This window comes from Amphiprion ocellaris, chromosome 10 (genome assembly GCF_022539595.1).
Source record: "Amphiprion ocellaris isolate individual 3 ecotype Okinawa chromosome 10, ASM2253959v1, whole genome shotgun sequence".
Classification (NCBI taxonomy): Eukaryota; Metazoa; Chordata; class Actinopteri; family Pomacentridae; genus Amphiprion; species Amphiprion ocellaris.
In genome coordinates this window covers 12,855,193-12,881,310 of record NC_072775.1, presented here as the reverse complement: position 1 = coordinate 12,881,310, position 26,118 = coordinate 12,855,193, and the positions used below count along the sequence as shown (strand labels likewise).

Here is a 26,118-nt window from a genome sequence, read left to right as displayed (position 1 = left end):
CATGGAGAGTACTCTGCAGAGCTGACACCCTATCAATTGGTACAACTTATCTCCGGCCTGCCACCGAATGCCTCAGCGTCTACCATGCGGCAATCAATGCAAGCTCAGCATGGAGGAAAAGCACGGTGTGCGAAACCCCGGACACCAGCAAATTCACATGTAGCTGCATCCTCGTACACATGCTCACTGACAGTCACAAAGCCCCGTACGCACAGATGAAATTATGCATGTACTGTGGAAGCTGATGGCTGCCTTTGATGGTTTTCCCTGATACATTGCTTTTTCTGTATTCCCGGAGCACGGTCCCCTCCCCGTCTCTCCTCCATCACAGTCTGAACTCTTTACAAAGTAACTCCAGTCATCGTCTCCCTAATGAATCATGTTCCCTCTCCCACATCTTCCTCCTCTGTTTGCATTAATCTGCTCTTCTCTTGAAATGAAAAATTCCGTCCTAAAACTCCCAGGCTCTTTCTTAAATACAGAACTGAATCTCTGTCATCTAGGAACTGAAACTGGATTGTTGCCTAAAAAAATAAAAACGTCTATTTAGAAAGACAGAATTACAGAAGATATATGAAAACACACACACACTATCTGCTACTAAGTTCTTAGACTTCTTTCATGCCCGTCGTGACACCTTCAAATCCACGGTGCCCTAAAGGAAGACCATTAGTGCTACAGTGATTGAGCACCGCTGTACAGACAGCAATGCAAAGCCTGTTCATCTCTCTCTCACACATGTATGGGTATGCACATACACACAGGAGGCCTTGGCGGTGCCATCCATAAACCTGTCTGGGGTTGCAGTATATCCAGGTGGCAGATTCACAGCCCCAGCAGTAATGAAACTGAATCAAAGTCTGCCTGAATATGATGCACTGCTGCTGCCTAACTCATCAAACCTCCAAACCACTTGCACAAGTGTGATGAAACGTGTCACACCCACACGAGTCTAACACAACCCCAGAATTTTTTTAAAACTCTTACGCAGAATGACGTCAACAACAGCATTGGGCCACAGATTGTCACTGGACTCGCTGGATCGTTTAATACATCTTGGAGACAATGAAGAGCTAAGAGTTCTATGTAGAGCTTAAAGGATGAGTCGGTGTATTAATCGGTTAATCCACAGAACATCAATTAACAACAATTCTAATGACTGAGTAACCATTTTTAACCCTCTGCATCTCAAAACACACAGGCGGGTTTGAAAGGCATGTTGTATTTTAAAAACTGACACAAAAATACACCATTTATGAGACCAAGAATCTGTAAAAACTGGGAGAATGGTTGGATTTCCAGCTTTCAACAGTGATGTGCCATTCTGTTGGAAAACTTAACCAAATCCAAGCTTAAAATCATGAAATTTTCTTAAAATAACAACATTCTATAGGTCTCATCTTAAAGTTTGCCAAAAATAAAGTGCTCAAAATAGGTTATGTAATAAACAAAAAACTGGGATCTCCACAGTGTGACTAGCTAGTCATTCATGACTAAGCCACAACCAAGTTGAGCTGGGATGAACTGCAAGCTGTGGTTAAACAGAGCAGATAGAAGATTGTTGTGGAAACAAATTAAAAAAGGTGAGTAGTAGAATATTCACAGCATGTGGAGTCGCTGCTTTTGTCAGTATTGTAAGCACCTCTGGGCACAATGTTGATTCAAGATCTTTTCAATTGTTATAAAACAAATAATCGAATCAATGTTTTTTTTCTTTTATTTTAGGATTTATGGCATTATAACTTTGTCATATTCAAATTACATTTCTGAGTTCTCTCTACTTCAAACCTTCTAAGTGCTGTTTCTACAGAGGTGCAGGACTTCATATTTCACTGAAAAATAAGCCCACAGTGAGTAAAAATGTGACAGGGGTAAAAATGGCCCGAAATTGCCATTTCAGAGGGTAAAGAGAAAAAAACTATAGCTGTACCAACTGCTCTTCATTTAGGCTAAATGCTAATATCATGCCAACATACTCACTAACATGCCAGTGTTTAACAGGTGATGCTACCATGTTGGCCATCTTAGCTAAGTGTGCTGTTAACATTTGCAAATTAGCGCTAATCAAAAAGTACAGCTGAAGATGATGGGAAATGCATGAGTTTTCCCGGTGTTTTGTCATGAATAAAACAGTGACATGATGATGGTGGCCAATCCATCCAGTAATTATTGTGATAAACTCCATTCACATATAAAACTACTTGTTCGTCGTCATTCGCTTTTCTCACTGACAGTTGATCACTAGTGGATAGTCAAGGCCGTGGTTGCCTAGGTAACCCTGTTGTATTTCCCATCCATCATGTCAGTGAAACTGGCTAATCTACACTTCAAGAGTGACAATTCACCCACGCTTAATTTCTTTTAGTTCACACATGATACAGTTTATCAAATAGAGTTTATCAAGATCAATGCTTTGTGGAGACGGCAATGATGAGCTGCTCTTCCATTCTGATATGATCAAAGAGGTAGGAAGCAAAACCTGTGTGTGCAACGTTATATTTCGGTCTGGACAAAAGTTTCAGACCAGGAAATCTACTTGTCCATCTCATCCAAGAAAGAAGCAAGTAATTAGAGTTTAATTAAGCTAATCTTCAAAGAATACTAATAACTCTGTGACATTATGATGCACGTTTTACGATTGAGGTATTTCTCTCTCTCTCTGTCCCTGCGGTGCTGACCACAATTTTTTTGTGCAAAGTGGAAAGCAGGGTGCGACACCAGGACATTTGACAGGGGAAAGTGCACCCATACAAGCCTGCACACACACTAGAGCACACACCACCAGAATGACACTGAGAAAGCCTCCCTGTTGTTCTCAAATTGCACCCAGAAAAGGCAGATAATGAAGGGACAGAGGGAAAAGAAATTTAAATATGTTGCCTAAAAAAAAGAAGTAAATAGGGGGACTAAGCAGACAGGCTGTGACAGAGGATGGCTTTATGGATCTGTGTGAAATAAAGAGAGCGAAAGGGAACACAAACAATGAAAGTGATGGAGGGAGAGAGCGAGAGAAACAGAGGTCAGCAGCTGACAAAACAAAAGGATAAAGTCAGAAAGGAGAGCTGCTATCTCTCTATCCCAGGATGGACCACACAAATACACCCTCCTACCCCAAATCCACAGACTAAACACCACACTGTGAGAAAGAGCTACTGCAGGCGGCGTGGAGCAAGCAGTCAGATTAGAGGTAACATATAGACAAACAGTGTGTTTAAAAATAGAGAGCGGGATCTATCCTATTATTGTGTGTGAGCGGGAGAAATCCTGGGGTAGCTTATCCTACAACTCTCAAATCTGTCTCTCCCAAACAAAAGCAGACACACACACACACAGAAACACACACACACACACACACACACACACACACACACACACACACACACACATGGGTATCCCAGCTGAGGCCTCGAGACCATTAAGAGAATTAAAGGCGACATAAGATGAGCAAGAAGGGGGAGAGAAGGAGGGGAGGCTCAGTGCATGGCAGCATCCACAGAAGAAGAAAACACAAAGAGTGTGTCGTCAAAAGGTTAACAGCAGCAGCAGTGCGTGGGCTCATCTGTTCTAAAGTAAATATAATGAAAAAGGAATCAGACTTACACCTACTTTTAACCCTCAGGCGTGGATTGTTCACCACTATAAACTGCCACAGAGGTCTGTTTCCTCCACAAAGTGCACACACACACTCCTGAAATAGCAACAATCTCTTTCCGTGAGATGTTTCAGTGATGGCACACTACACCTTGTAGACAACAGAACAAATCAAGCTGCTTACAGTGAATCTCCAGAGACTGTTCACGCCGCGTTCAGCCCGAGTCCATGTTCAAATCCAAGCGACGGCCGAAACACAGCTTAACTCCTCCAGCTGGTCGCCAGCAGCGAGAAAACCCGAGCAGACAGGAGGAAGATGAGACCAGCAGCCGGCAAGTCTGACTGAAACAGAAAGAGAGAGACTCCCTCTTTCCTCAGAGAGCTGCCCGCCTCTCTCTCTCTCTCTCTCTCTCTCTCTCTCCTTCCTCCTCCCTCCCTTGTTCCCTCCCTCTTTTCCCTCCCTGGAGCTTATCTGTCCTGAAGCTATCACTTCTTGCTCACCCCTCCTACCTTCCCCTACTCACTTGTGCGCCAACTCCGGCGAGTGTTTCCAAGGCAGCACCGTCACGACGTTCTCCGCTGACAAGTCGCAGCTCCGGACAGACTTTCAGCCCACTCCAGTTTCAGTTCCACTTCAGTCTTTCAGAGAAAGAGAGAGAGAGAGAGAGGGGGAGAGAGAGAGAGAGAGAGAGACATTGAAGGCCTGAAAGCCGATCCCCTCTGATCTCATCAAGCAAAGTTACCAACAGCAACCAGACCAGCAGGCAGCTGAGAGGAACACCCGGTTCACCTCCCTCCCTCCCCTCTGCGACTCCCCCCTTCTTACAAAGAGCTCACACAGAGCCAACCAACCAAACCGCCCCAGCCCTCCCCCGTCCACTGCAGGCGCACACCAACACACATGTCCGCGCGCACACACATCCCCACACGTGCCACAAACACACCGCACGAGTGGCGCATGTGCACACTTTGGGGATCAAGGTGAGAAAGGCCGGTCACGTCCCATGTGCATCACGAGTAAAGGCACAGGTAATAAATGAATACACAGACACCACCTAAGAGCAACATTCAGATTGTAGCTGTAGTGACAAATTTAAATAGAGAACATTTTGAAAGAATTTTTTTTTTGTCACAGATCATTCCGGCAGAGTACAAAGTGCTCTATCATCTACTTTTACACAACTTCAAGCAACACATTCTATTGAGTTCTGTCTGGGTGATGGCCTGCTCCCTTTTGTTCTGCTCCACTGCTCCCTGTGCTGTCTGTTCCTTCCTGTTGTCGTCTTGTACATCTGCCCGCAACTGCACATTACTGCATAACTTGGCTCTGAGGTGATACGATGACTAAGTTGATTTATCAGCCTTTTCCCGCAGCTACATCAGTCATTCACAGAGTCAGGGAAGTGAGGACGGCGTTGAGAAGAGCAAATGCACGTCCCACAAGAAATCACTCATACGTGGACTCCTCACACACTGTCTCTTTCACTGCTGGAACTTTTCATCTCTGTGTGGCATTTTGTGGGATTAATAAAGTATCTATCTATCATCTATCTATCTATTCCAGCCTCTACATTAAATAGATGGTGGCAAGATAAAACTTGTCATTTACTGCGTTAGATAAACGTTTAAGCTGCGAACAATATTTTTGATGGATTAGGTTGACATAATAATGCTGGTAATGGCATTAACTTAATATTGTGTGTAATTTAAATTCAACTGATTTAAAACTAAGCTCGAGCTCAGATAGCAGATGGAAATTAGCTTGATGACTACCTCACCTTGAGATCAGGACTCAACAAAAACAATTTGCATCGATCTTTTTGAGCTATGACAACTTCTAATGGAATTAAGTTCAACCAATAAAATATACAGAGTAATCAGATTTAGCTATTCCTTTACGATCAAAGTTATTCCAAATTATGTTTTTAGGTTGATGTAGCATTTCAACATTATTTAAAGGTATTTTTATGTGTTACGTGCTTAATTACCATCATTATGAACACAAGTTGTTGACATGTACACAGAAATTTGAGTTTAAATTACACACAGTATTAATATTGATGCAATTACCAACATTATTATGTCAACTTACAAAGTTTATGAGAATCGGTAAGTTACATTTTTTATCTTGTAACCAAAAAATGTAATGAAGTGTGACAATAGGTCCCTTAAATAACTTTTTAGAGTGTGATTAACTTAATTTTTGTCAAGATTTGCCTTAAAAACTTCTGTTCATACTTTGGGTAAGTAGATAGTACATAACGCTAAAAATTCCTTTTAAATAATATGAAAAAATGATTTTGTTTTATGAGTAATCAACTGAAAAACTTGTGTTTATGCTCCTAGTCATTAAGTAAATGGTAATTAAAAATATCATTAATACGAGAGGGAAATGAGTCCAACTTGTGGCATGTTGTTTGAACACAATTTTATTAGAAGTTGATACAACTTAAAAAGACTGATTGAAATTCTTTGGTAATTTTTTTCTTTTTTTTGCATGTGAAGCCTAAACATTATTTATTTTAGAGTGTAGAGTATCTACAGTCGTGCAGGATTGAGGCCCAGCCGGCTCACTTCCTCTATGAACTTCCTTTTTCCCAGGACTGCTGTGACCACCAGGGAACTGAATTCTCAACAACACCACATCTCCCATTATATCATTACCACGTCGTTACATCACACGGCGGCTCAGACATTCAAACGTGCAGTGAGAGAGCACTGTGGGACAGTAAATCAGGATTTCTCCAACTTTTGTTCTCAGACGTCTACACTTAACAGCGAGGATACATTGAATTAGGAGCTGGTGCAATTTTAGGATGCATGGTTGTCCATCCACCACATGCACATACTTAAAGGAATAGCTCAGCGTTTGGGGAATATAGTTTTTGCTTTCCTTTTTGAAGTTAAATGTGAATTACACAGTCAGGTCAGCCGAGGTTAGCTTAGATTTCAGACTACCTATCAGCTAGATTTAATCTGTTTTCAGAAAAAAACATTAAAATGATCGTTTGGACCATTTCTTCACCAGGTCCAGTAATTCTCAAGAGTCTGCAAGTTGTCATGACAGAGACAAGAAAACAGTCTGGCACAGAATCTGCAGAAAAACAGCAAGTTGACACTTTTACACTTTGGACTTTTAAATTAATATATTAATTATATAAAGTATACCATCTTAATTAGTGTGCTTTTGGGGTGATGGTAGGAAGTTTTTGTCATGTGACAGAGCCAGGATGGCCGTTTCCAGTCTTTGAAGGAAGCAAAGCTAATTGGCTGCTGGCTGTAGCCTTGCATTTAATAAGTGGCTAAGATATTCACATTCAACTTAGGGCCAGGATGTAAGCATATGTATAAGTCTGTGTAGCTGGCCTACATTTGGAAACTCCAGGATACTAAAAGTAAAAATAAAATAATAAGTCTGGAAAACAGTAATCATATACTGTATTTCTAGACGCCTTTACACACCCATTTTTTTTAACATTTTGACTAAAACAGTTCATAAATATTCAGCACAAGTGCTCAGAAACACACACACAAGCCAGTCCACATCAAAGCCAGTCAACTGGCCTCATTCAGACTGTGAGGTGGAAAAGAGGAAATGGACAGATCTGTATAAACACACACTGGCGGCTATGGATCACCTGAATTAGACTTATGGGTTAGACGCTTTACCTTTGCCCCACACACACACAGAGTTCATACATGTGCTCGCTCAGACCTCAGACTCCTAACTGACTTGCCATTATTCACAACACCATCCAATTCAGGTCAATGGTTCTGAATGTAAGCAGTCACTGTAGGTTTAAGGTAATATACACAGGTAGGGAGGAAGGAGACGTTTGACCTGAGGTTAGAAATCTGGCAAAGAATCTGAGCCTCCATTTGCACAAAAGTCATGCTTGCTGTGAGGCCAGGTTTTGGTGTTAAGGTTGAGGGATAAATTTCACTGATGGTTTTCCCTACAATTTGAATTTACTGAAAAAGCAATGCCTTACTTTGCTTTGAGGCCATTGTGTGCACACAAAAAAAGATGAAACTCTTGGTTGCCTAATTGCTGTAATCCTGTCACTCCTATTTTAATCCTGCTTGTCGCAGAAACCCAGCAATTATTCCACAAAAACAAATTAAGTGTTGCTCCTTTTAGATTCTGCAAGAGGACAGTGGAAGTCTGGATTTATAACATAACCAAGAGACACAACTTGGTGATTTACAGTAAAGGATCAGCTTGGAAGATGGGACAGGACTGGGTGAACTTTAGAAAGTATACGGCTGTATCTTGTTTAATTTACACTTTAATTTGCATATAAAATACAAACCTCCAAATTCAGGCCCTTAATTCTGCTGAGGCTTTTCCGGGTTTTAGTTTTGGGAGGATTTGCTTCAAGCCAGTGATCACCAAAATTGATGCAAAACGCCCTCTGAGAATGTCTATTACCTAATGAAACAACATTAGGTGGAAAAGATAAAATCCTCCATATATTTTTACTATATATATCATATTGATTTCTTTAATTTACTTAGCCATAGATGTCATAAACCTCAAAAATAAATGTGAAAATTCTGTTACTGTATGTCCTGCTATACGGAGGAATCTGGGAGGCAGGAGGTTTTCTGTTTACTGCTTTGTATTTATTTGTTTTTTTCCCACCATTATATGCGTTTCAGTTTCTGCATCCTTTCATATCACTGTGTATATTGTTTGTACACTCCAGTAAACAGCCACTCTACTCAGTAATAAAAGGCTTCAGTCTCACTTCTTTGATGCTGAATAAGAAACCAGAGATACAGTTTGACATTCAAGCTTCAGACTGACGAATGTCGTACATCCCCCCCATCTTCTCTACTGGACCCTGTCGTAAATTGCCCCCTGATTTTCTGCCTCAAGGCACATCCACACTTAAGGGACCCCATGGGGTCTGAGGACACATGTGTGTGTCTGTGTGTGTGTGTGTGTGTGTGTGTGGGAGCTAATCTGCAGGACAATGGGGGCCCTATCCTCACCCCACACACAGGGAATTAGTGCTGGGGGCCTCACAGCTGAGCATCTAACTGACAATAGAAACTGGAAGTGTGTGTTCATGTGCGTTTGTGGCTGTGAGTGTGTGCGTGTGTCCTGCAAACACACGTGTCAAACCCAAAGCCTTCCAACTGTCCGCCTCACCCAGGGGAGAGAGACTGACAGGAGGGGGCGGGATGGACGGACGGATGGATGGATGGGTAGACGGATGAAAGTGGAAATGTGAAGCAAAGAAAAAAGGACAAGGGAGGAACAGGGGTCTGAAACATGCTGCCTCAGGGTGAAGGGTGAGGACAGTTAGACGGAGGGGTAGAATGCGGAGGAGGGTAAATTAAAAAAAAATGGTAGAATTACTGTGGACAGATGGCAGAGAGAACGAGCGACAGTAGCCAGTTTGGATGAGGTAATAAAAAAAAAGTGGGATGATACGAGGACACACATTGTCTTCTTTTGTGCCCAAATAATCAGCTGTTGTTTTCACACGCGAATCCAAACACACACAGAGAAAAAATAGTGCAGCATATAACCTCTAACGAAACCACAATGCGTCCTTTCTTGCTTGATTTTTGTTGGAATTAAACAGAGGAAGTAAAACATGTTAAATAATGAGCTTTAGAGGTGCTAATGATAGCTTTCCACTATCAGCACTGAGCTTAACTAACTAGATGCTGGCTCTAATTATATTCTGAACTTTCCCCAGGCAATTTCTGGGTGTTTTTTTGTTTGTTTGTTTGTTTTTTGCTTCTGTCACATTTTTACTCACTATGCCCTCTAAGTCCTGCACCTCTATAGAAGTGCAGTTTGACACATTTAGAAATGCCATCAATCAGAAACACAAAAAACAGAAGTTGAATTTCTTGATTACTTTTACAAAATTGAAAAAAGTCTTAAATCTACATGCACAAGATTTTTCCAAGTTCCCCCCAGGGCCTTCTGATATTTTGGGGGAAAAAAGTGACTCTACAAGCTATAAATCTTTTGTTACTTAAACTTTGAATTTCTTTCCAGATTTGTCTCCTGTCTGCTCTGTGTAAACAGTCCCTCTATCTCATCACATGACTGTTGGTCTACAGAATATGGCTCAAACAAACAGTGTATTTTATAAATGAGACACATAGGATAAAGTGACGCTGATGAAGCTACAATTTTAAGCTTAGACCTGGTCAAGTTTACCTGATTTAATAAACACATAACATAACTAGTTCAAGGACCGTTGGAAAGTTGAAAGTCCGACAATTGTTGGTGTTTTACAGTTTCTTGATCTGATGCATTGTTTAATTTTTTTCAAAGACAACACACCTCTCAAACTCACTGGTGGGTTTTCAGGGTTTAGACATGATTAACATCACCAAATCTTCAAACTTTTATCAACTGTCTAGATAAACAGTAGAAAGGTATCAGTTGTTAGTAGTGATACCCTAACTCAGACTGCATCACTTCAGTAACCCTAAATGTCAAACCCAAGTCTAATCTTATTTCTAATCTTTACACCAAACCCCAGCTCTCCTCTCAAAGGTGGAATGAGTGACAAAATGTTGTCAAGTCAGAGGGCCGTCCGCATATTTCTCTGCCTTTGATGACATTTATTAAGAGGAGAAATATAAGAGCACCAACATTAAACTGTCATACTGTGTCAACACAAAAGAACGGCTCAGAGAAACATGCTGGCACTCGGCTCCTTTGCCTCTTACACACATCAATACAGATACTGACCGTCTGAGTACAGCAGGTAGGCATTAATAGGCCTGGCTGCACAATCAATGATGGTAAATGGAGGCAGCAGGAGGGACAGACAGTCATCTGCTGCGTTCATTTCCCTCCCTGTCTCTCTCCCTCTCCCCCATTAAAACAAAACCTTTCCATGTCTTGTTTCACTATAGGAAAGCTCATTTAATGAATCACAATCTCACTTTGTGCAGCACTCATGCAGCTTCCTCTCTCTCTCTCTCTGTCTTCCAGGCTCTTCAGTTCCACCGTCGCTGCCAGGTATCACGCTTGTCCTTCACCCTCTGTACAATGTTCAGTCTCTCTTTCTAAGGCCGTGTCACGCTGTTGTGTTAACGTTGGCACTTCAGACTCTTGTTCCGCTTTTGTAACCATCTTAAGCCAGCAGTTTTAAACAATGTATTTGGGTTTGATGGATTGCTTGTTTTTTTTTCCAAGTTTGACGAATGGATTGTGTCAGCAAGAAAAAGTTCTCAAAAATATTTCACATGACAATAAGAGATCGAAGGTCCTGTGACAATCATATGGCAGCATTTCCCGTTGACACTACATGTGTAATTTCTAATTTATCCAGATCTCATTAAAGATTAATGTGTCTACAAAGCTAATTTTTTTTTTAAAAAGATGCCCTCTCTCTCACCTTTTTCCCTCCCTCTCCTCTGGTCCTCCATCCCTTCATCTCCTCCCTCTCCCTGTGCTCCATATCTCCTCTATCTCTGCTCAGCCATTCATCATAATTTCAGCACCTCCCTTGCCACTCCTCTTTTTATACTCTCCCTTATTCCTCCCATCTGTGCCCTGCCTCCTTCCTTCCCTTTAACAGCTGCTGGTCTGCGTCTGTCGCTGCTGACCCTTCGTTGCCACGTGCCAAGTCCTCCCCTCCTGTCCCTCAGAGACCCTAAATCATTAGCATACGCACACACATATATACACGCACAGATCGCTTTGTGATAGGTGGCCATTCCCCTCCCACAGAGAGCCAGAAAAGCACACAAATCCAGCCACTGATTGAAGACTCTCATTACATTGCTGTATCATTTGTCAATTAAATGTCTTATAAAGGCCAAATCCTTCAATTGAATGGCCAACATGTGCAGAGAATCTCAACAGATTTAATCGTAAAGCACTGATTACATTTATGGCTACAGACACATCAGCGCTGGCGATCACAGCTGGGTTTCAGGATAATGCTGTTATGAAACACATTGAAATTCAAACAAGAAAGATTAGTGGCGCTCAGCAAAATATATGAATCACACAGTGGAAGAAAAGAAAAATTGGTAAATCTCTTGTTGGTCAATCTGTGTGGACAGAACTTAAATGTCACTGGAGTGGTCGCAGCACCTCGTTATCGTTCCGCTTCAGGAGAATAAACGCTCTGGCTTGTTTGGTTTTGTTTAAACCAATCACAATCATGTTGGGCAGAGTTAAAACCCAGGATGCAGCAGCAGGGATCCCTTAAAACAGTGCCAAGGGGGTTGTTTTGCATGCAGGGAGATGCCACTGTCTACCGAAAATTTCCATTCTTCTAGGTTACTGTTGCTTACTGAAGGGATTGGGATTTTGAGAACTGTAGGCAGTGGAAGGGGAAGATAAATCCGCATGAGTTGCAGGGCCAATGACAGGCTTACACCTACAATCTACATCTGGTGATTCTGGACACCCAAAGGCTGCATCAGGCTGCAATGTAAGAACATTAATGTCACATTACAGTAAACAGCAGCTCACCACAGTATTAGAAAACAAGACTGTGAACACATCAAACTGCTTAGCAATCTGCCATCTCTCAAGACAAGCTGTTATTTGCTTTTTGCTTTGTTTTTTTAAAGTTAATGTCATTCTAGGGAACTTTTTATCTTTACCAAGACGCACCTTTATGAACATGTCAAACTGTGTAAAATCAGCTTATCTTTCTTCAAGGCCTAACAACTCTCAGAACACCACAAAAGGATCTTACAAACAGCACTGACACACATCCAGCACTGCAGTCGCCCGCTAGTCAAGTGCAGACACATCATTTAGGTGTGTGCTTCCACTTTTGCGTGTTTTCACGTGTGTAAATTGTACATGGAAATGGTTATTATGAAATCTGTGTAAAATATGTGAACTAGTCAGATCTTATTCTGAATCAGTCATTGTTTCACAATGTGAGTCATTACTTTAAAACTAGACACCTGGCCAGAGTCATGGAGACAGACAATCAGATAATTTAAAAAAAAGTAGACACAGAGATATTCTGTGGAGACGCTGATATATTATCTCGGCCCACACACAAACTCGCAGACAAGCAGACAAGCAGACAAGCAGAAAGCCACACAGGCTACAGGGTATATCAATTCACCGTGTTACTGAGCCAACATGAGATATATACTGTTATATCATGTCAAACCATGCTGAACATCTTATCTTAAAGACCTTACTGCAACAGATCACTTTGCTCTCAGAGTGTAGGGTTACTAGTGGTTCCTAGAGTTCCTAAAAGCAGAATGGGAGGCAGAACTTTCAGCTCACGGTTTGTGTTCAGAGGCAGAAACCCTCTCTACTTTTAAGATTAGGATTAAAACTTTACTTTCTGATAAATTCTGTAGTTAGACCTGCTCAGGTGCTCCTGAACGTTCACTTAGCTATGCTGCTAGAGGACCAGAAAGCCAGGGGACTTCCCATGATGCACTGAGCACCTCTCCTCTATTTCTCCATACAGTTATATCCCTATATTCTATGTTGCTGAATCTGTGTCCTCTCTCTCTTCTATTGTGTGTTTTGTCCTCTCTGCAGGTATCTCTCGCTACAAGGTTACATGTTACTGATCACTGGCCTCACCAACCTCCAAAGTGTCTGTTCTCCACATTGTTTATTTGTTTTCTATCTTCACACATTCTCTCTCCCCCTTTACTCTCACTGAGGTCGAGGCAGATGTCTAACCTCCTTGAACCTGGTTCTGCTGGAAGTTTTTTCTTGGTGAAAGGGAGTTTCTTCTCCCCACTGCTGCCAAGTACAATCTCAAAGGTAATTCCAAATAAAACTTTGGATTTGTTGGGTTTCTCTGCATATTTTAAGGTCTCCACCTTACTATGTGAACTGAAATTAGATGACACGTTTTTAACTGACGCTATATACAAAAAATTGAAATTAAATTAATATTGTTGTCAAAGATAGGAATTTTGAATTGTGACAAAATTATTTCAGTCATTTCTGAGAGTATATGTGTGAATATCACAACTATATTATTGTATTCATTCAGTGAAGATCTGAACCCCAAGCAGTTTCTGGGAATTTTTTGCTCCTTTCACATTTTTACTCACTTTATCACACATGATTAGTTCAAGGACAGTCCAATAACTTGTTCTGTTTTTACAGTTTCTAGCTCTGATACATGGTGTAATTTTAGCATTTTTTTTAAAGTCAACATGCCTTTCAAACCCACTGGTGGGTTTTACAGTAAATCTGGGACCTCCTGACAATGTCTGATGGGTTCAGGAATTTCCAGATTTTGTACTGAGAACTTTTTAAAACGATGTTTAGGAGCAAAATCCTGCAGAGAGCTAGCTCACAGTGCACTCAGTGTTGACTCTACCTCTGCATGTCTTAACCAACATGCAAGCCTTGAGGCCTATACAAAGGTGAAAGGGTATTTAAATACTTGGTTTACAGGACTGACACTCATCAATAAACCAGACACGCAGGTACTTGGTTATCAGGACGGCACTCAGCTAATTTACACACATATGTACACATACAGACTCCTGTGTATTGCACATATTTGGCTTTCTTACTTGCTTCTCCTTCATCTTTGTGTTGTGCATTCAGAAACTGCTCCGCCGTCAGATCAGCATTTAATGCTCCCATCAAGCCCCAAGTTTCCATTTACCACGTCACACTGAGCAAAAAGACCCATTTACAAAATGTGATATTAGCCTTGTCACAAAGGGTGACATGCACTTCTTTTTCCTCCAAGTTTGGTGTGTGTGTGTGTGTGTGTGTGTGTGTGTGTGTGTGTGTGTGTGTGTGTGTGTGTGTGTGTGTGTGTGTGTGTGTGTGTGTGTGTGTTGTTTTCAATTATTTCAGGCCAAGTCAATGTTTCCACCGGTTTGTGTTTAACTCAGCAAGACAGAGGTGGCACCGTGTCAAAACAAAACATCATTTGTACCTGCAATTCAAGGCCGGAACACCGGCGGCATCACTCATCCTGAGAAAGTGAACACCTAACAACTGCTATTGTTCACGGCTACACTGTATTCCACCCAGAAGAAAATGTGACCGCCATATGAAATGCACAACCAAACAACAAATTCAAAAAGCCAGCAGGTTACGACATTAAAAGACAAAGCAAAGTGTGTTTGCAATTTTACAAAGAATAAGGGCACCCCATGGGATTTCAAACTCATGTTCACATTCGTTGTGTATCTTTGTGTTCTAACAAATGTGTTGAATGCATTGCTGTCCGTGTAGAACAGTCGCACTGCTGATTTTTAGAATATTTTAAAACTTGCATAATTTACAGCCTTGTTTCTCAAATAGCAGCCCCCAGCTTCTTCCAGGCCGTTTTCATCGTGTGTTGCTTTGTTTCTTAATGCACCATTTGTCAGTTAGTGACAGGGATGCTGATGTATGCTCACACAAAATGTAACAAAATAAGGACCCATTTATCAAAGCATTGACTGATAGTGCCACTTGTGGACTATGAGACCGTTAAGATTCAGGAAGCTTATATGCTACATAATAGCTGATGAATGTGACTAAACATTTTTTAATCTACATTTCAGCCAAATGTTTTCAAGTATAATTTTTAATTCTGTGTTATGCTGTTTTGCCATTACAGTGTTTCCTCTAGTATTTTTTTCAGCAGCGGTGGCAGATTTTCCTTGTACAACCTATTTATTGAATGGCCAGTTGAAAATGGCTTTTTAAATGATGCGATTCACATACGTATTTACCATAGACTGTATATACTGGTATTTACGCAGCTAATCAACGTCATGCGTCCTTATGTGCAGCCATCGTTGTTCTCATAGATATGAATGAGTAGACAGGACACGCCCCTTTGAGCTGCGTGCTACAGCGAGGCTAAGCTAGTGGGGGCAAAGTTTCAGTGCATTCCGTTGATGTAGACGGCGTGAAAACGGAAACAACAAGTATGCCGGCTCACTGTGCTGCATACAATTACACACTGCGTCGTACGATTGAGACAAGGATGACTTTTCATAGGTAAGAATAGTTTTTGGATCTTTTTTCATTATGAAATCTTGTTGAGAGCTTCCGGTCTATGAGAGCTAACTAGTTAGCCACTAGCAAAACGCTAAGGCGAGCTAGCAGCTTGACAACCAAATACCAGACGATTAATAGTAGCTGTAGTATAGTTGTACAAGCAGTAGTAGTAATACTAAAAGTACAAGCAGTAGTAGTATAAACAGCTGTTAGAGTCATAGAAGTAGTATCAGCATTTGTAATAGTATTACAATTTGTAGTAGCAGTGCCAGTATCAGCAGCACTACTAGTAGTAGACACATTGCTATTACTACCACCAATACTACCAATAGTAGTTATAAAGCCTAACTCATGTATATCCAGATTACCATCTATGTTCTTCCTCCAAACCCATTTTATGATTGGGATTACAGGCAGTTCTTTAGGACTGCTCTCAAATTGAAATGTTACTAAACAAGGTTATACTTATCAAATTAAATGGCTCTGGTCTCCAGTATATTGGCAAATTCGGTTCTTTGTACTTAATTTATTAGCATGATTTATTTTTAATATGTTGTGTACAGACTTAATTACTTCTCTGTCTACTTTTCTTACTCCATGTAGGTTTCCCAGAGACTATGGGTTGAGGAGGAATTGGAAGTTTGTCGGCTTAGACCTGGTGTCATTCCATCAGTGTTAAACTTCCCGGCTCATCTTTGAAGAGTACGTACCAGAAAGACCACGACCAAGCAGCCTTGAGATCTTAGGCAGCGTCTCCCTCAGGTGGGTGTCAGCGGTGTTCACGGTTAGGTCTGTGGTAATCCCGTCAAAAAACAAAACAGAAAAAAATCTAGATTATAAATCAACATGTAACCAAAGCACTCTGAGTATAGCGCCATAGTATAGGATGTAGTTCAGAAAATGTCAAAGTATAGTATACTTTACTCAAGAATAACATAGTATGGCCTGTGGTTCATAGTATGGCATGTTGGCAAGAAAAAAAAACAAAACATAGATTATTATGTGGTTCAAAAAGCGCAAAATGATAGGATGTTGCCTAAAATTATCATGTATGATATGTGGTTCAAAAAATGTCATAGTGCAGTATATTGTCAAAATAGTATGTTATTCAAGAAAACATCAGAGTATAATATGTCATCTAAAAAATGCCATAGAATAATAATTTCATTGCACAATTAAAAGTATAGTAACTTTTAAAACTGTTCGAATTTTTATGTTGCTAAAAAAACAAAAAAACTAAAACAAAAAAAGTCACAGTAATATGTCAATTAAAAAAGCCTATAGTATAGCGTGTCGCCCAACAAACATCATAGTATAGCATGTCGCTCTAAAAACGTCACAGTATAGCCTTTAGTCCACAGCTGTCAGTAGGTGAGGAGCAACACAAAAACAGTCCAAACGCTGGTTTCCAGAGGGTTAGACGAGTATTTATTTGAAAGAGGAAATTTACAACAACACAACATGTGAGGGGGTTAAAAACAAATGGGTGTTAGTAAAATAAAAATAAATAAACAGAACTAAAAGTGAACTTCATGTTGACATTGATGGGCATTCCAACCAGGAACAAAGTAAAAGATAATCAATACGGAAAAAAAAACTCTTCCTGTTCACCTCTTCAAGCCCAAAAACACACCGCAGTAGCACGCTAAACTAAAACTACCAATGGGTTTCCTGTTTTCCTTTCTGAACATTTCAAAGGTCCCTCTCTATCTCCCCACACATCCACCAACCACTGGAACACATCTCCAAAGTTCTGCCGGGCCAGCTCAGCTTCCCCTCAGAAGAAGTGCCGCCACCTGCCAGATGAAGGAGCCTTTTGAGAGGCAGCTGGCATCGTGATTGGACTGTACTTTGGTCTGTTCCAATCCAGCTTCAGCTCCAGAGACGGCAGGCTGGACGAGTCAACGGAGGCCTGGTGGACGAAGGCATGCAGCTGAGTACAATCCAGAAAACAACAGAGGAGGAGTGAAGCGGCCCAGAGCCAGAACAACCAGAGTAGCATGTATGTCTCTTAGAAAACATCATAGTATAGCCTTTGGGATGAAAAAACGGCATAATATACATCGTATATTGTACAAATAACAAGTCAAAGGAAAGTGTAGAATTGTAGTAATTGTGGGCTGACTGATTTACTGATTATCAGTATTTTATTTTTTACTGATTTACGGTAATAAATACATTGAAAAATGGCGCTACTTTGGCTCTGAACCTTTATCTACCTGTGGTCGCTCTGTCTTCTGGAGTGATTTGATTGGTTATACGTAACGAATAAAACTCCTTTAACTTAACATCTGTAAACAAAACAAAAACGTATCAACAATGTTTTCTGTTAAAGTTTGTGTTCTTGTAAGTTTAACTCCAAGATTTTAAATACTTTCATTTACTGCAAATGAATATCCAAATGAATATACTAAAAATGTCTCACTAATAATCATTATCAGCCTTAAAAACCCACAAAACACCCCTTTGTACTCGACCACACTTAGTACAGTCCAGTTCCCCCTTCTATAAGTCTGCTTGGAATCTTCCACTTCCTGTTTGTCAAAGTGGCCTTCTACCTGGACAGGTTTTGTTGGAGCTCATGCAACAAACATTTTGGGTAACTGCACTTTAATATGGATGGATGACACTGAATTAGAGTCTGTTTTAATGAGACTGAGTTAAGATGTGTAGCTCTGTCATTAAATAGGAAATTATTTCTCAGAATTCACAGAGAAAAGTCTGAAATGTTTGCTAGGTTAGCGTCCCACATGTTCTTTGGCTCAGCTAAAGCTAACTCTCTCCAACTTCTGGATCTCTTGAGTTGCTTGTTGTTAAAATATCTTGCTAGAGGTGCTGAAGCTCAGAAAGTCTGAGATGTTTGTTAGAAAATAAGCTCATTCTCAAGTCTTATCTGAACTGTCCTCTTTTGTTTGAACTTTCCCTAAACTTAGGAGTTAATGAAAGAGCAGCACATCCAGACTCAGTCTCATTTATGTAGAGATTAAATTTCAGTGTCATTCATTGATGTTAAAGTGCAGTTTTTCAAATGTTTGTTGCACATGCTCCCGACCAAACCAGTCCAGGTGGAAGACGATGTGAAGAGAAAGCTCCAGAGGATAAATATCACACATTTATGTTGGAAATAAATGTCCTTTAATTAGACATTGTCATCCAAATGATGTTCAAATCTTTGAGTACTTTGGTGATGTTTGTTTCTAAGTGTTTTCTGACGCTCGGCCCCAAAGATTAAAACCTTCTACGGCTCACAAGCTGCAACAATTCACACATTATCAACTATCTTTCTGACTAAACTAAGATAAAAAGTGAAAAACTGCCTGCATCATGAATGTAAATCTTTTTGGTTTTTATGACAGTAAACTGAATATATGTGGGTTTGACATTTTATAAACCAAAACAAGAAATGAATTACTGAAGAAAACAATCAACAGATTAATGGTTAAAGAAAATGTGTTTTCCAACATATATGGCTGAATTACTCCAACATTACAAGATACATACAATTTTAATTCAATTTTATTTATATAACGCCAATTACAGGTCAAATTGTCTCAAGACACTTTATTTTTATATTTTTTGTCATATTTAAAATATGACAACGTAAGAAATTTAAACCTCTTGACTAATCCAATTTATTATTTGGTTTTTAAGAGACTAATCGACAATTAAAATAACTTTCTCCACTAGAGCTAATAAACATGAGGTCAAATAGAAGGAACAGTTTTAAATACTGCAGTCCCACGACGACAAGAATAAAGTTTCTCAACAAAAACTAAATCTGCTGGTGGATTCCATTAAAGTCCTAATAAAGGATAATAAAGTGTGATACTAAAGGTTTGTGGTGCTAAAAATGTCAAAGTAAAGATATCAAGTTGAACATCTGGATGGAGGTTGATAAAAGTTGACCTTCATTTCTCTAGAGCGACTCCATGGATTTTATGGATGGTGGTTAAAGACCTTCTCTTCTAGTCGTCTTCCTTCCAGTTGCAGTAAAAATTCACTCCATCCTGGCCGACTTCAACACCTCTTCATGACAACTTGTTCTGCCTCCGACCTGGTGGAAATTCAAGAAACTCGGGAAAACCCATCAAGACTCGAAGAACTCGTGGAGACTCGAAGAACTCGTCGGGCGGGGGAAGGTGTGGTGGGTGGTGGGGGGAGGTGGGGGAGTAGAGGGGGGAGGCCACCACCCACCTCCCCGCCTACTCTCCGCCCTGACTCCACCCAGACTCCGCCTTGGCTCCACCCATGTGCTCACTTCAGAAACTACGATGCCAAAGGGACGACGAATTTATTTCTTTTCATCTGATCTGTAGCTCAGTGAGTTAAGGATTTGCCTATGGAGCTGCAGGTCGCTGGTTCAAGACCAGACACTTCTTAAATTTTCTCAAAATCCTGACAAAAACAAACAAAGAAAAAGGCCGGTGGTGGGTCTTGAACCTGCGACCTTCCACTCTGTAGTCTCTCTTCTTATCCCCCTGAGCTATTCGCTCAGATACTAAATGTTCCTTTTTTTGCGCATTTATCATCTATTTTTTGTTGTTTTCGAGTTTTTTTTTTACTCGAGTCTCGACTCGACCGTTTTTCTCAGGAGGTTGGACTTCAGCCTTTGAGCTGGAGGGTGGAACCCTCAGTTCCAAGACTTTCCAAAGCCTCGAGACCCTCCGAGTCCTCAGGACCTGAGCTTTCAGACAGTCTGAGGGCTGAAATTTTCTAAGTCCCACAGTAGTTCTCTGTTAGATTTAACTTTCAGACAGTCCAAGGACTGATATCTTCTCAGTCCCTGAGTAGTTGTCTGTTAGTTTGAACCTTTCGACAGTCTGAGGGCTGAAGTTTTAAAGGTTTCTCAGTACTTCTCTGTTAGTTTAAACCTTTCGACAGTCTGAGGACTGAAATCTTAAAAGTTCTTGAGTAGTTCTCTGTTAGTTTGAACCTTTAGACAGTCTGAGGACTGAAATTTTAACAGTTTCTCAGTACTTCTCTGTTAGTTTGAACTTTCTGGTTAACAGAAGCCTTAAAACTTGTGACCATGAGTCTTGATTTCACATTTAGACCATCCATCTGAGTTCTTCTCAGACCTTCACCTGTGGGTTTTTTAGAAATCCTCAACAAACTTTGATTCTCTTCACTGAACAGTAAAGTTTATGGAGATCAGAAGGTAACATTAGTTTGATCAATGCCTTCAACTACTAGTAGACTTTATCTGGAAAGCAGTTTTCTGAAATTAGTTCTTAGTAAATCTGTCCACAATCAAATCAAGAACATAGAAAGAGGAAACGTTTGAAAAAACAACTTGATGTTTTCATTTCAGACTAGAAAACACTTTAATACTTTTATCTGTTTTTGCTCTTTTTGATCGTTATATTGTCTCTTCTGTTTAATTTGATCTTCTAAAGTTTAACTGGTGTCTTTTCAAATGTTTTGTCTTTAGTTTGATTCTTCTTAAATGTTTAGTTTTGCTCTTTTCTCACCTTTGATTCTTTTCTAATGTCTGATTTGATTTCGAAATGTTTTGTCTTTTTAATGTTTAATTGTTTTTTCAAATGTTTTATCGGCTTGTTTGAATGTTTTTTTCTTTCCCAATATTTAATTTTTCGATTAAATCTTGGAGGTTTTTCTGTTTAAATGTTTTACCACCTTTTAATGTTTAATTTTCTTTAAATGCTTCATTGTATTTTCTGTTTAATTCCTATTTGAAGTTTTATTGTCTTTAAGATGTAATTTTCTAATTAAACATTTAATTTTTTAATTAAATGTTTTGTCTTTTTAAAGGTTTAATAATCTAATTAAATGTTTTGTATTTTTTTAAATGTTTAATATTCTTCTTGTTTAATTGTATTTTTTGAGTGTTTAATTATCGAAAATATTTTATCTGTAATTTTTAATATTTGTATTTGAAAAATTTTGTTTAATTTCATAATTACATGTATCTTGTTTAATTATCTAATTCAATATTTTGTCTGTTTAATAGAATTTAATTGTATTTAATGTTTAACTATATTAAACAGACAAAATATTGAATTAGATAATTAAACAAGATACAATACATGTAATTATGAAATTAAACAAAATTTTTCAAATACAAATATTAAAAATTACAGATAAAATATTTTCGATAAACATTCAAAAAATACTTTTTAATAATAAACCTTTTTTAAAGTTTTATTGTATTAAATTTTTTCCCTTTGATTTAATTGCTTTTTGTTATGTAGTTTATTTCTTTAATCTTTTTCTGTCAAGATTTTAACCCCAACCTTAAAAATGAAATAAACCCTCAAATCACAATGAAAATACTTCTGTTGTCACAATCATGAGTTAGTCAATTATTCAGTTTATCAATTCAACTTTATTTGTTTAGCACCTTTTACACAGATGACAAAACTAAACAAGCAAAGAGAAAAAACTATGCTAAAACTATGATTAAAACTCAAAAACAAAAGAAAAAGATTTAACGTAATAAAATATGTTGTGTCAGGGGATGGAGGGAGTTTATTGAAGTCTTCTTGGGCTCACATGGTAAATCATTTAAAATAAAAAACGTGATATTCAGTCTAAGGAAACTGCAGAGCGACAGAAGAAGCAACAATATCTCCTGTTTTCTCCTTTAATGAGTCGACTCTTCTTGTGCTTTCAGACCAAAGAACTACAGACTCTTCACAACCTGCTCAAACTCTTGGTACAGGATCTCACCACACGGGTCAAGAAGGTTTCCATCTCATTTCTACTCTGAAGCTCACCTTCTCCTGCTCAAACTACTGACAAATGTTTCTGCTGCTCTAAAGTCTGGTCTCCAGAACTTCCTAAAAACTGTCAAAGTCTCTTCTGCTGCAGGTTGCTTTGTAGAACTGTTGCAGAAAACCTCACTAAACCACATGGAGGGGCCTCAAGATAGTTGTCCAAATGAAACCATACAAAAACCAAACTAGCACAACCCAAACGCTAAAGTCTCCTGCAGCCTACCAGAGAACCTCTGAGAACAGAGAATCAGGACAGGAACTCTTACCTTCCGGACAACCAACGCTGGTTCACAAACAAGAATACAGAATGTGTCTAACCAAAAACCTCTGAAGACTCACTACAGCCAAGATAAAGACACAACTCAGCTGCATCAAATCCACTAATCACTGCACACATTAGCACCATGTGCTAACTGTGGCTAAAGAACCACATTTACCAAGACAACCATCCAGTACAAAGCCCTAAAACACACCAAGAAACACATTAAAGTCTATTTTACTGCTGGAAGCTGCAAGCCAACGCCTAAAGAACAACCTAAAGCAACGGAGCCAAACCCGGTTCAGTGGTGAAGCAGAGGAAATGTTTGTCTGCAGCTAAATAAAGCAGGAAGACACTGAGCTGCTCAGGTGTTCCTGATAACACCAAGCAGCTCAGGTGTTCCTGATAACACCAAGCAGCCACCTGGACAGCCAATAGGAACACAGCTTACTGGAAGTCCAGAGGGCTGGGTTAGTGAAGGAAATTTAGTTTAAAGTTGAAGCAGAAAGTTAACAAAGAAAGTTGAAAACCACCTTCTGATACCTGAAATCTCTGAGTTTTCACACAAAGAACACCTGAACATGTCAAACTGGTTCCATAGTAGAACCATCATTGTAAAAACGTCATAGTATGGTGTGTTGCTCAAAAAACATTAGGACCCAGCTGTCAGGGGACAAACATGTAAGAAACATGAGAACAGAGAGAACCCAACCAGTAGGTCACAGTTTATCATCCCCCAGTCATCTCCTGAAGTCCATATGGTGAGAGACATCAGTATCTGGTTGTTAATTTACCAGAGGATGCTTATAATCATGCTGATGTGGTCTGTACTCTACAGTATTTTAGTGACTCAATAAATGCCTAAGTTGTTTTTTTAAAATGCTTTTTAGTTTTTAATAAACATTTAATAGCCTATATGTAATCAATAAATGGCCTTTGCCTATCATACACACAAAAATAATTAATTAATGCATTAACTGTGTTAAGATTTAGATTTTTAAAAAAGTTGTTTATGTTTTTGCAGAATCCAGTATTACTCACTGGTTGGTCATTACATTTTGTTAGTTTGATTTCACTGTTTAAAATGATGCCACCTTTTCAGACAGAACCTGTGATAATAAAACAATACAAAATTTTTAGTTCCGTGTTAATAAAGCACTTAAAGCTTTAAGTATGGCTAAATGCTTTTTTCAAAATTAAATATATCACTCCTTAGGTGGTAGTGGCCCCAAGTTCAGTAAAGTTGGAAAGATGACAAAGATCATGATCAAAGATGACAATGACAAAACGCATCAAAACAAGTCTATGGGATTTAAACAAAGAAGACAGCCTAGTAGAGTTGTGGCAACAGAAGCTTTTCATGTCCTCCACCTCATACCACAACCAGACAAAAAAAGGACGAAGCATGGAAGGATATAGTGGCGGAATTGCAGCTCCCAGTTTAGTGACCTAACATTAGCGGCTAGCAGACACACACAAACACACGCACCACTGTAAATAGTGGCCACAGCACTTAGTTTATGTTGTTAAATAATGTGACTCTCTATGTTGTTTATTTTTCATGGTTGGACAATGCACGCTTATGACGTTTTATTCTTGTGCATTCACATCGACTCGCGTACATCGTTGGCTGAGATTGAGCTGCGCTTTCATGGTGCAATCTGCACAGAGCAAACTTCACGTCGAGCCCAAAGATTATTAGATTCATGTCGTATAGTGTAGCTAGCTGTGAACTTATAAGATTGCTAAAATCGCACAGTGTGTAGAGGCCTTTACTGGGTTCCGTGCACGTCTCCCAAGGCATGCTAGTCCAAGCACGAGTGAGTCTCATCACCCCTCTCTGCAGCAGGCAGCAACTGGTGATTGAGCTTGCAAAATGGGCTTTGCAATTTAAGAACACCCACAACATCTCCCTAAGGAACACACTCGCAGCAGTCTGCTCTAAGCACTGACAGACTTAATGTCGGGGTGCACGTGGAGGCCGGTGCAGTCTGGACATACATGTTCCCAAACTTTAACCTCACAGCAGTGTATTGTTAATTGTGCATCAAGATGAGATTATGCATTTATTCTTAACAATTTTTTCATATGTGTACGTTATACATGTGCACCTTAATAAATAAGCTAAAGTGGTTAAATTCCAAAAAAGCTTTTATTCTACAGGTCTTGTAATGTTCAACTGAAATCAAACATTAATTTCAGGAGAATTTCCGCATGCTCCATTTGATGTCCTTCAAAAAATGATAAGATGTGTGTGTGGGAAAGAACAAAAGTACTTTCAGCTTGTCACTAACTTACATAAATGTGGGTTCTTCAATGCCTCAAGGGTTCTCTGTCAGGGTACTTGAATAAATGTGGATCTGCACACATGCACAGCACATAACAGAGCAGCAGCAGCCACTCAGACAGATTTTATAACACGCCAGATCTCAGGTAAAGTGACACACAGGTGATGACAGACTGCGTAAAGAAGAGTCGAGGAGTTGAGTGATATCGAGCAGCGTTCTGGTCTACACAGCAGCACAGCCAGCAGTTTCTCAGCCCACAGCAACTTAGCAGCTTATAGCAGCTCCATTTCCTCCAGACAGACTGGGAGGGAGCACCAGGCTGCTACAGTAATCTACTTTACTGTGGGATTAGCAGCTCTCTGCCAGTGTCACTCTCTGTCCGTCTGTCTGTCCATCTTTGTCCTGGCCTCAACAACATTATTCGTCACTCTGCAACTCACTCAGTCTGTCCTGCTGTTACTTTACATTTAAGCCAGTTGAATACTATTAAGCTAGTATTATATTAAATACTTTTCAAAGAAATCCTCCAAATTTCTGCAATTAAATTAACAATATAGAACAATTCTGTCAATCAAGTTTATTTATTTAATTTTTGAGAAATAACATTTTCCCCATCAGTTTAAGATAACTCATTCCTCAAAATACTGTGATATAAAATCAATCTCTGGTAAAAACAGAGCTGTAGCAACTTCAAAATGTTTCACTGTTGCAAACAGCTGCACTATAGTTGCTGAATTTAACTACTATTTCCCCAGAATGTGGATGTAAACTAATTTGAAGTGCTAAATTTGTTACTGTATGAGACTCCCACTCACTGTTAGCAGTGCATGCAACAGTTGATGTTTGCTACATTAAAGTCATATACAGGCTTGAGCCACATTCTTTTCAAAGATATTACCAGTCATTTTTTGTACTGATGATTCACCCAGCAGAGTTTCATGTCTACAGAAGAGCTTCAACTACCAGTCATCCAACATACTCAACACAGGAACACAAACAGAACACAGAACTCAATATTACAGAGTCTGAGAAGCAGCCGAGCAGCACAACAAGACAGTCTGGGTAATAAATCTGAACTTCACTTTTAATTATATTTCCAAATAAGTGGTTTAGATAAGCGAGTGAATCGGCAGGAGTTCCTTTGATTAAAAGCTGTCTGACTGCTTGTGATGCCACATGAACTTGCAGTGCTGACTGAACAATTTTAACAATATCTCATTGTTATTAAATCATGGGAAAAGTTTTCAGACTTAATATGATTATAATATGATATATTATCTCTGTGGACAAATACAAGCT

The 26,118-nt window shown here is 39.5% G+C and overlaps 1 protein-coding gene across 5 annotated transcripts in view; it reads right to left on the bottom strand.

The window, feature by feature from the left end:
• LOC111567455 (SPRY domain-containing SOCS box protein 4-like) overlaps positions 1 to 26,118 on the bottom strand; it is a 101,462-nt gene that overhangs the window by 48,676 nt on the left and 26,668 nt on the right. Inside the window, exons 2-3 of one of the 5 annotated variants that reach the window (XM_055014473.1) lie at positions 16,246 to 16,326; positions 4,116 to 4,230 (exon numbers count right to left, since the gene is read on the bottom strand). The exons of 1 other annotated variant lie outside the window; for it this stretch is intronic. The gene's annotated coding sequence lies outside the window, so the exon portion shown is untranslated. Of the gene's footprint in view, positions 1 to 3,775; positions 3,988 to 4,115; positions 4,231 to 16,245; positions 16,327 to 26,118 lie in introns of those variants that run through there. 3 more of the 5 variants (XM_055014474.1, XM_055014475.1, XM_023268595.3) reach the window with 3 other exon arrangements.